The 5,927-nt window shown below is 38.4% G+C and overlaps 11 non-coding genes and 1 pseudogene across 11 annotated transcripts; all 12 read right to left on the bottom strand.

The window, feature by feature from the left end:
• Positions 1–2,405: 2,405 nt before the first annotated feature.
• On the bottom strand, positions 2,406–2,546 carry LOC128644563 (U4 spliceosomal RNA). The gene has a single exon (XR_008400000.1). It is a non-coding gene; the product is annotated as a U4 spliceosomal RNA (small nuclear RNA).
• Positions 2,547–2,750: 204 nt separating this feature from the next.
• On the bottom strand, positions 2,751–2,891 carry LOC128644567 (U4 spliceosomal RNA). The gene has a single exon (XR_008400003.1). It is a non-coding gene; the product is annotated as a U4 spliceosomal RNA (small nuclear RNA).
• Positions 2,892–3,095: 204 nt separating this feature from the next.
• LOC128644562 (U4 spliceosomal RNA) lies at positions 3,096–3,236 on the bottom strand. Its single transcript, XR_008399999.1, has one exon. It is a non-coding gene; the product is annotated as a U4 spliceosomal RNA (small nuclear RNA).
• Positions 3,237–3,441: 205 nt separating this feature from the next.
• LOC128644561 (U4 spliceosomal RNA) lies at positions 3,442–3,582 on the bottom strand. The gene has a single exon (XR_008399998.1). It is a non-coding gene; the product is annotated as a U4 spliceosomal RNA (small nuclear RNA).
• A 200-nt stretch (positions 3,583–3,782) lies between these two features.
• LOC128644566 (U4 spliceosomal RNA) lies at positions 3,783–3,924 on the bottom strand. Its single transcript, XR_008400002.1, has one exon. It is a non-coding gene; the product is annotated as a U4 spliceosomal RNA (small nuclear RNA).
• Positions 3,925–3,954: 30 nt separating this feature from the next.
• Positions 3,955–4,095, bottom strand: LOC128644564 (U4 spliceosomal RNA). Its single transcript, XR_008400001.1, has one exon. It is a non-coding gene; the product is annotated as a U4 spliceosomal RNA (small nuclear RNA).
• A 30-nt stretch (positions 4,096–4,125) lies between these two features.
• On the bottom strand, positions 4,126–4,266 carry LOC128644570 (U4 spliceosomal RNA). The gene has a single exon (XR_008400005.1). It is a non-coding gene; the product is annotated as a U4 spliceosomal RNA (small nuclear RNA).
• Positions 4,267–4,470: 204 nt separating this feature from the next.
• On the bottom strand, positions 4,471–4,611 carry LOC128644572 (U4 spliceosomal RNA). Its single transcript, XR_008400007.1, has one exon. It is a non-coding gene; the product is annotated as a U4 spliceosomal RNA (small nuclear RNA).
• A 204-nt stretch (positions 4,612–4,815) lies between these two features.
• On the bottom strand, positions 4,816–4,956 carry LOC128644560 (U4 spliceosomal RNA). The gene has a single exon (XR_008399997.1). It is a non-coding gene; the product is annotated as a U4 spliceosomal RNA (small nuclear RNA).
• A 204-nt stretch (positions 4,957–5,160) lies between these two features.
• LOC128644571 (U4 spliceosomal RNA) lies at positions 5,161–5,301 on the bottom strand. The gene has a single exon (XR_008400006.1). It is a non-coding gene; the product is annotated as a U4 spliceosomal RNA (small nuclear RNA).
• Positions 5,302–5,487: 186 nt separating this feature from the next.
• Positions 5,488–5,628, bottom strand: LOC128644569 (U4 spliceosomal RNA). The gene has a single exon (XR_008400004.1). It is a non-coding gene; the product is annotated as a U4 spliceosomal RNA (small nuclear RNA).
• Positions 5,629–5,814: 186 nt separating this feature from the next.
• Positions 5,815–5,927, bottom strand: LOC128644568 (uncharacterized; annotated as a pseudogene).

Here is a 5,927-nt window from a genome sequence, read left to right as displayed (position 1 = left end):
AGATTTTAATCTAAACTGTTATTGCTATCTGAAGACGAACTAGGTGTCTTGCTCTTTCTGGGGAGCTAGTAGGATATAGAGGAGATGCTGTGAGGAACACAACACATTCTGAAAAACATTTATAATCATATACACACCCCTCTGCAGTACAGTATAGAGAGATGCAGTATCCCCTACATAATGCTATTGATATACACACACCCTACCTCACTACATATAACTACACTATCACAGATGACACATAGACATATTCACTTTTCATCTAGTACAGAGAGCTCATTTTTAGCATTCCTGGTGTCCATAGGCTGCGTTTGATGTAATATTATAGCTCTGAATAAGCGCGCAATGCTGCTTCCGCCAGGTTTGGTTTAAAAATAAATGCGATAGGTTGGGTGTACAGTCACATTACCGCACACAGTACCATAATCACTCACAAACGGCAGCCAACTCTCTTTGACTCGAGCAGGTAGAGGAACTTGGTAGCCTATATCGTAGCTCGGAAATCACGCAGGTACACAACTGCTGTACGGCCACTAAGGTCCCAACTTAATGACGTAACCCGCAGGGGAGTCTGGGAATTGTAGTCCTGGTTATAAAATGTTGAATTCATAGGAAATCTTTAGCGGTTTTTATACAAATTTCTGTGTCAGGGTTTGAGTGAAACAAATTAAGGAAAATTGTATTGTTATCCTTAAAATCTTTGTATGCCTGTCAGTGGATAGGATACAATCATTTTACTGTATGTGTTTTTTACCCTTGCGACTTAAATGTACATTAAACACGTGACCTCGAGATAATAAAAAAAAAATGTTTAAAGGCACAGTATACATTCATTTTCATATAACTGCATGTAATAGACACTACTATAAATAATAATATGCACAGATACTGATATAAAAATCCAGTATAAAACCGTTTAAAAACTTACTTAGAAGCTCTCGGTTTAGCTCTGTTGAAAAGGTAGCTGGAAAGCCCACTGCAAGTGGGAAATAAGACACTCCCCCCTCCCCCTTCTTTTGCATATGAAAAGACCCTTTACACAAACAGAAGCAAGCTGGAGTTGGTATACATCAGTATTCTCATAAAACTTTGGGGCTTGGTTAGGAGTCTGAAAATCAGAGCAATGTTATTAAAAATAAGCAAAACTATACATTTAAAAAAAACAAAAAAAAAAAACTTTATGGGCTATATAAATAAATCATCTACAAAACATTTATGCAAAGAAAAAATTATTGTATAATGTCCCTTTAATTACATATAGTAAAACAGCTTTGCAATATACTTTCATTATTTATTTTGTGCTCTATCTTAACCTTTTAATGCCGTTATGCCGTTGTATTCCGTCACAACGGCACTAGGCTTTAAAGCCGTTATAACGGAATACAACGTCATCGCAAACGGCTGTCCGGAAGCCTACTAGGCTTGCAGGATTTGATCGCGGTCTGGAGGGCGTTCCTAGCGTCTTAGGGACACCCTCCAGACCTGATCCCATAATTGAAATCTTGCGATCTTTTGCACGATCAAGTGATTTCAATTTGTCTAGATCGGAACAACTTTTTAACCCGGTCATGAAAGGGTTAATGCATTTCAGTTTTGAATAGAAGCATTTTTCTAATATACATGTATTAGCAAAAATGCTTCTAATAAAAGTTGTAGCCATTTCAAAAATGTATTTAAGCATGCAGAGTGCACTAGCATTTTACACACTTACTGAGAGGGCCTAAGGTGCTTGCACCATCTGGTAACGACTCAATTTGTTAATTGCTGACATGATATCATCCCCACTGGTGCAATGAGCAGCTGCAGTATGTAAAATGCTGGTGCACTGACAATAGCTATGCTTCACATGCAGAGAAAAATGCTGCTTACAAATATGCTAATATTTAAAAAAGTAATTAATCTATGAGCATTTAATGTTTAACCGGAATGTTGAGAAAGTTTAAGATTGTCTTGAGCATCCACTAGAGCAGCTTAAGTTAAAGTTTTAATTATCATCACTCATTATAATAGGAAATTGGGATAAGTTTACAAATAGGACTACCACTTTGGAAAACTAACACTGTCCCACGTAAGTAACAGCCTTCCACGTGAGATAAGAGCACCAAAAACAACTATTTTATTTTTGTTGTGGTGACTACTAATGCATGGTGAGATATCCTGCAATGGTCTGTGGGAGAAAAATATGTTAATTGCGCAAAGCTATCAGTCTTCCACGGGAGATAACAGCACCACAAACAACTATTTTATTTTGATTGTGGTGACTACTAATGAATCGTGAGATATCCTGCAATGGTTTGTGGGAGAAAAATATGCTAATTATACAGGTGTCACAAAAGTGCACTAGTTTCCAAATGAAAAAAAGAGTGCTGATGAAAAACAATCTAGTTTTAGACAAACAAAATCAGCCTCCTGAGAGACTGTCAAAAATTGTAAATGCTGACTATATTTCAATTCATCATGACGGGGTATTGGGAAAAGTTTTCAATTAGCAATAATCGCGCCTCGGTTGAACCTCACGGGCTACGATACTGCCACTGCGCAAAGCTATCAGACTTCCACGTGAGGTAAGAGCACCACAAACGACTACTTTATTTTGATGGTGGTGACTAAAAATGCATGGTGAGATATCCTGCAATGGTTTGTGGGAGAAAAATATGCTAATTATACAGGTGTCACAAAAGTGCACTAGTTTACAAATGAAAAAAAGAGTGCTGATGAAAAACAATCTAGTTTTAGACAAACAAAATCAGCCTCCTGAGAGACTGTCAAAAATTGTCAATACTGACTATATTTCAAGCCATCATGATGGGGTATTGGGAAAAGTTTTCAATTAGCAATAATTGTGCCTCGGTGTAACCTCACAGTCTATGATACTGCCACTGCGCAAAGCTAACAGACTTCGACGTGAGGTAAGAGCACCACAAACGACTACTTTATTTTGATGGTGGTGACTAAAAATGCATGGTGAGATATCCCGGAATGGTTTGTGGGAGAAAATTATGCTAATTATACAGGTGTCACAAAAGTGCACGAGTTTCCAAATGAAAAAAAGAGTGCTGATGAAAAACAATCTAGTTTTAGACAAACAAAATCAGCCTCCTGAGAGACTTTCAAAAATTGTCAATACTGACTATATTTCAAGTTATCATGACGGGGTATTGGGAAAAGTTTTCAATTAGCAATAATCACGCCTCGGTTGAACCTCACGGGCTACAATACTGCCACTGCGCAAAGCTAACGGACTTCCACGTGAGGAAAGAGCACCACAAACGACTACTTTATTTTGATGGTGGTGACTAAAAATGCATGGTGAAATATACCGGAATGGTTTGTGGGAGAAAAATATGCTAATTATACAGGTGTCACAAAAGTGCACTAGTTTCCAAATGAAAAAAAAGAGTGCTGATGAAAAACAATTTAGTTTTAGACAAACAAAATCAGCCTTCTGAGAGACTGTCAAAAATTGTCAATGCTGACTATATTTCAAGTCATCATGACGGGGTATTGGGAAAAGTTTTCAATCAGCAATAATCGCGCCTCGGTTAACCCTCACGGGCTACGATACTGCCACTGCGCAAAGCTATCAGACTTCCACGTGAGATAAGAGCACCACAAACGACTACTTTATTTTGATGGTGGTGACTACTAATGCATGGTGAGATATCCTGCAATGGTTTGTGGGAGAAAAATATGTTAATTATACAGGTGTCACAAAAGTGCACTAGTTTACAAATGAAAAAAAGAGTGCTGATGAAAAACAATCTAGTTTTAGACAAATTCAGCCTCCTAAGAGACTGTCAAAAATTGTCAATACTGACTATATTTCAAGTCATCATGACGGGGTATTGGGGAAAAGTTTTCAATTAGCAATAATCACGCCTTGGTTGAACCTCACGGGCTACGATACTGCCAGTGCTGATGAAAAAACATCTAGTTTTAGACAAACCAAATCAGCCTCCTGAGAGACTGTCAAAAATTGTCAATACTGACTATATTTCAAGTCATCATGACGGGGTATTGGGAAAAGTTTTCAATTAGCAATAATCGCGCCTCGGTTGAACCTCACGGGCTACGATACTGCCAGTGCTGATGAAAAACAATCTAGTTTTAGACAAACAAAATCAGCCTCCTGAGAGACTGTCAAAAATTGTCAACGCTGACTATATTTCAAATCATCATGACGGGGTATTGGGAAAAGTTTTCAATTAGCAATAATCGCGCCTCGGTTAAACCTCACGGGCTACGATACTGCCACTGCGCAAAGCTAACGGACTTCCACGTGAGGTAAGAGCACCACAAACGACTACTTTATTTTGATGGTGGTGACTAAAAATGCATGGTGCGATATCTTGCAATGGTTTGTGGGAGAAAAATATGCTAATTATACAGGTGTCACAAAAGTGCACTAGTTTACAAATGAAAAAATGAGTGCTGATGAAAAACAATCTAGTTTTAGACAAACAAAATCAGCCTCCTGAGAGACTGTCAAAAATTGTCAATACTGACTATATTTCAAATCATCATGACGGGGTATTGGGAAAAGTTTTCAATTAGCAATAATCGCGCCTCGGTTGAACCTCACGGGCTACGATACTGCCACTGCGCAAAGCTAACGGACTTCCACGTGAGGTAAGAGCACCACAAACGACTACTTTATTTTGATGGTGGTGACTACTAATGCATGGTGAGATATCCTGCAATGGTTTGTGGGAGAAAAATATGTTAATTATACAGGTGTCACAAAAGTGCACTAGTTTCCAAATGAAAAAAAGAGTGCTGATGAAAAACAATCTAGTTTTAGACAAACAAAATCAGCCTCCTGAGAGACTGTCAAAAATTGTCAATGCTGACTATATTTCAAATCATCATGACGGGGTATTGGGAAAAGTTTTCAATTAGCAATAATCGCGCCTCGGTTAAACCTCACGGGCTACGATACTGCCACTGCGCAAAGCTAACGGACTTCCACGTGAGGTAAGAGCACCACAAACGACTACTTTATTTTGATGGTGGTGACTAAAAATGCATGGTGCGATATCTTGCAATGGTTTGTGGGAGAAAAATATGCTAATTATACAGGTGTCACAAAAGTGCACTAGTTTCCAAATGAAAAAATGAGTGCTGATGAAAAACAATCTAGTTTTAGACAAACAAAATCAGCCTCCTGAGAGACTGTCAAAAATTGTCAATACTGACTATATTTCAAATCATCATGACGGGGTATTGGGAAAAGTTTTCAATTAGCAATAATCGCGCCTCGGTTGAACCTCACGGGCTACGATACTGCCACTGCGCAAAGCTAACGGACTTCCACGTGAGGTAAGAGCACCACAAACGACTACTTTATTTTGATGGTGGTGACTAAAAATGCATGGTGAGATATCCTGCAATGGTTTGTGGGAGAAAAATATGTTAATTATACAGGTGTCACAAAAGTGCACTAGTTTACAAATGAAAAACAATCTAGTTTTAGACAAACAAAATCAGCCTCCTGAGAGACTGTCAAAAATTGTCAATACTGACTATATTTCAAGTCATCATGACGGGGTATTGGGAAAAGTTTTCAATTAGCAATAATCGCGCCTCGGTTGAACCTCACGGGCTACGATACTGCCACTGCGCAAAGCTAACGGACTTCCACGTGAGGTAAGAGCACCACAAACGACTACTTTATTTTGATGGTGGTGACTAAAAATGCATGGTGAGATATCTTGCAATGGTTTGTGGGAGAAAAATATGCTAATTATACAGGTGTCACAAAAGTGCACTAGTTTACAAATGAAAAACAATCTAGTTTTAGACAAACAAAATCAGCCTCCTGAGAGACTGTCAAAAATTGTCAATACTGACTATATTTCAAGTCATCATGACGGGGTATTGGGGAAAAGTTTTCAATTAGCAATAATCGCGCCTCGGTTGAACCTCAC

Source organism: Bombina bombina, unplaced genomic scaffold, assembly GCF_027579735.1.
Source record: "Bombina bombina isolate aBomBom1 unplaced genomic scaffold, aBomBom1.pri scaffold_1424, whole genome shotgun sequence".
NCBI classification, from domain to species: Eukaryota; Metazoa; Chordata; class Amphibia; order Anura; family Bombinatoridae; genus Bombina; species Bombina bombina.
This window is presented reverse-complemented; position numbering and strand designations above follow the sequence as displayed.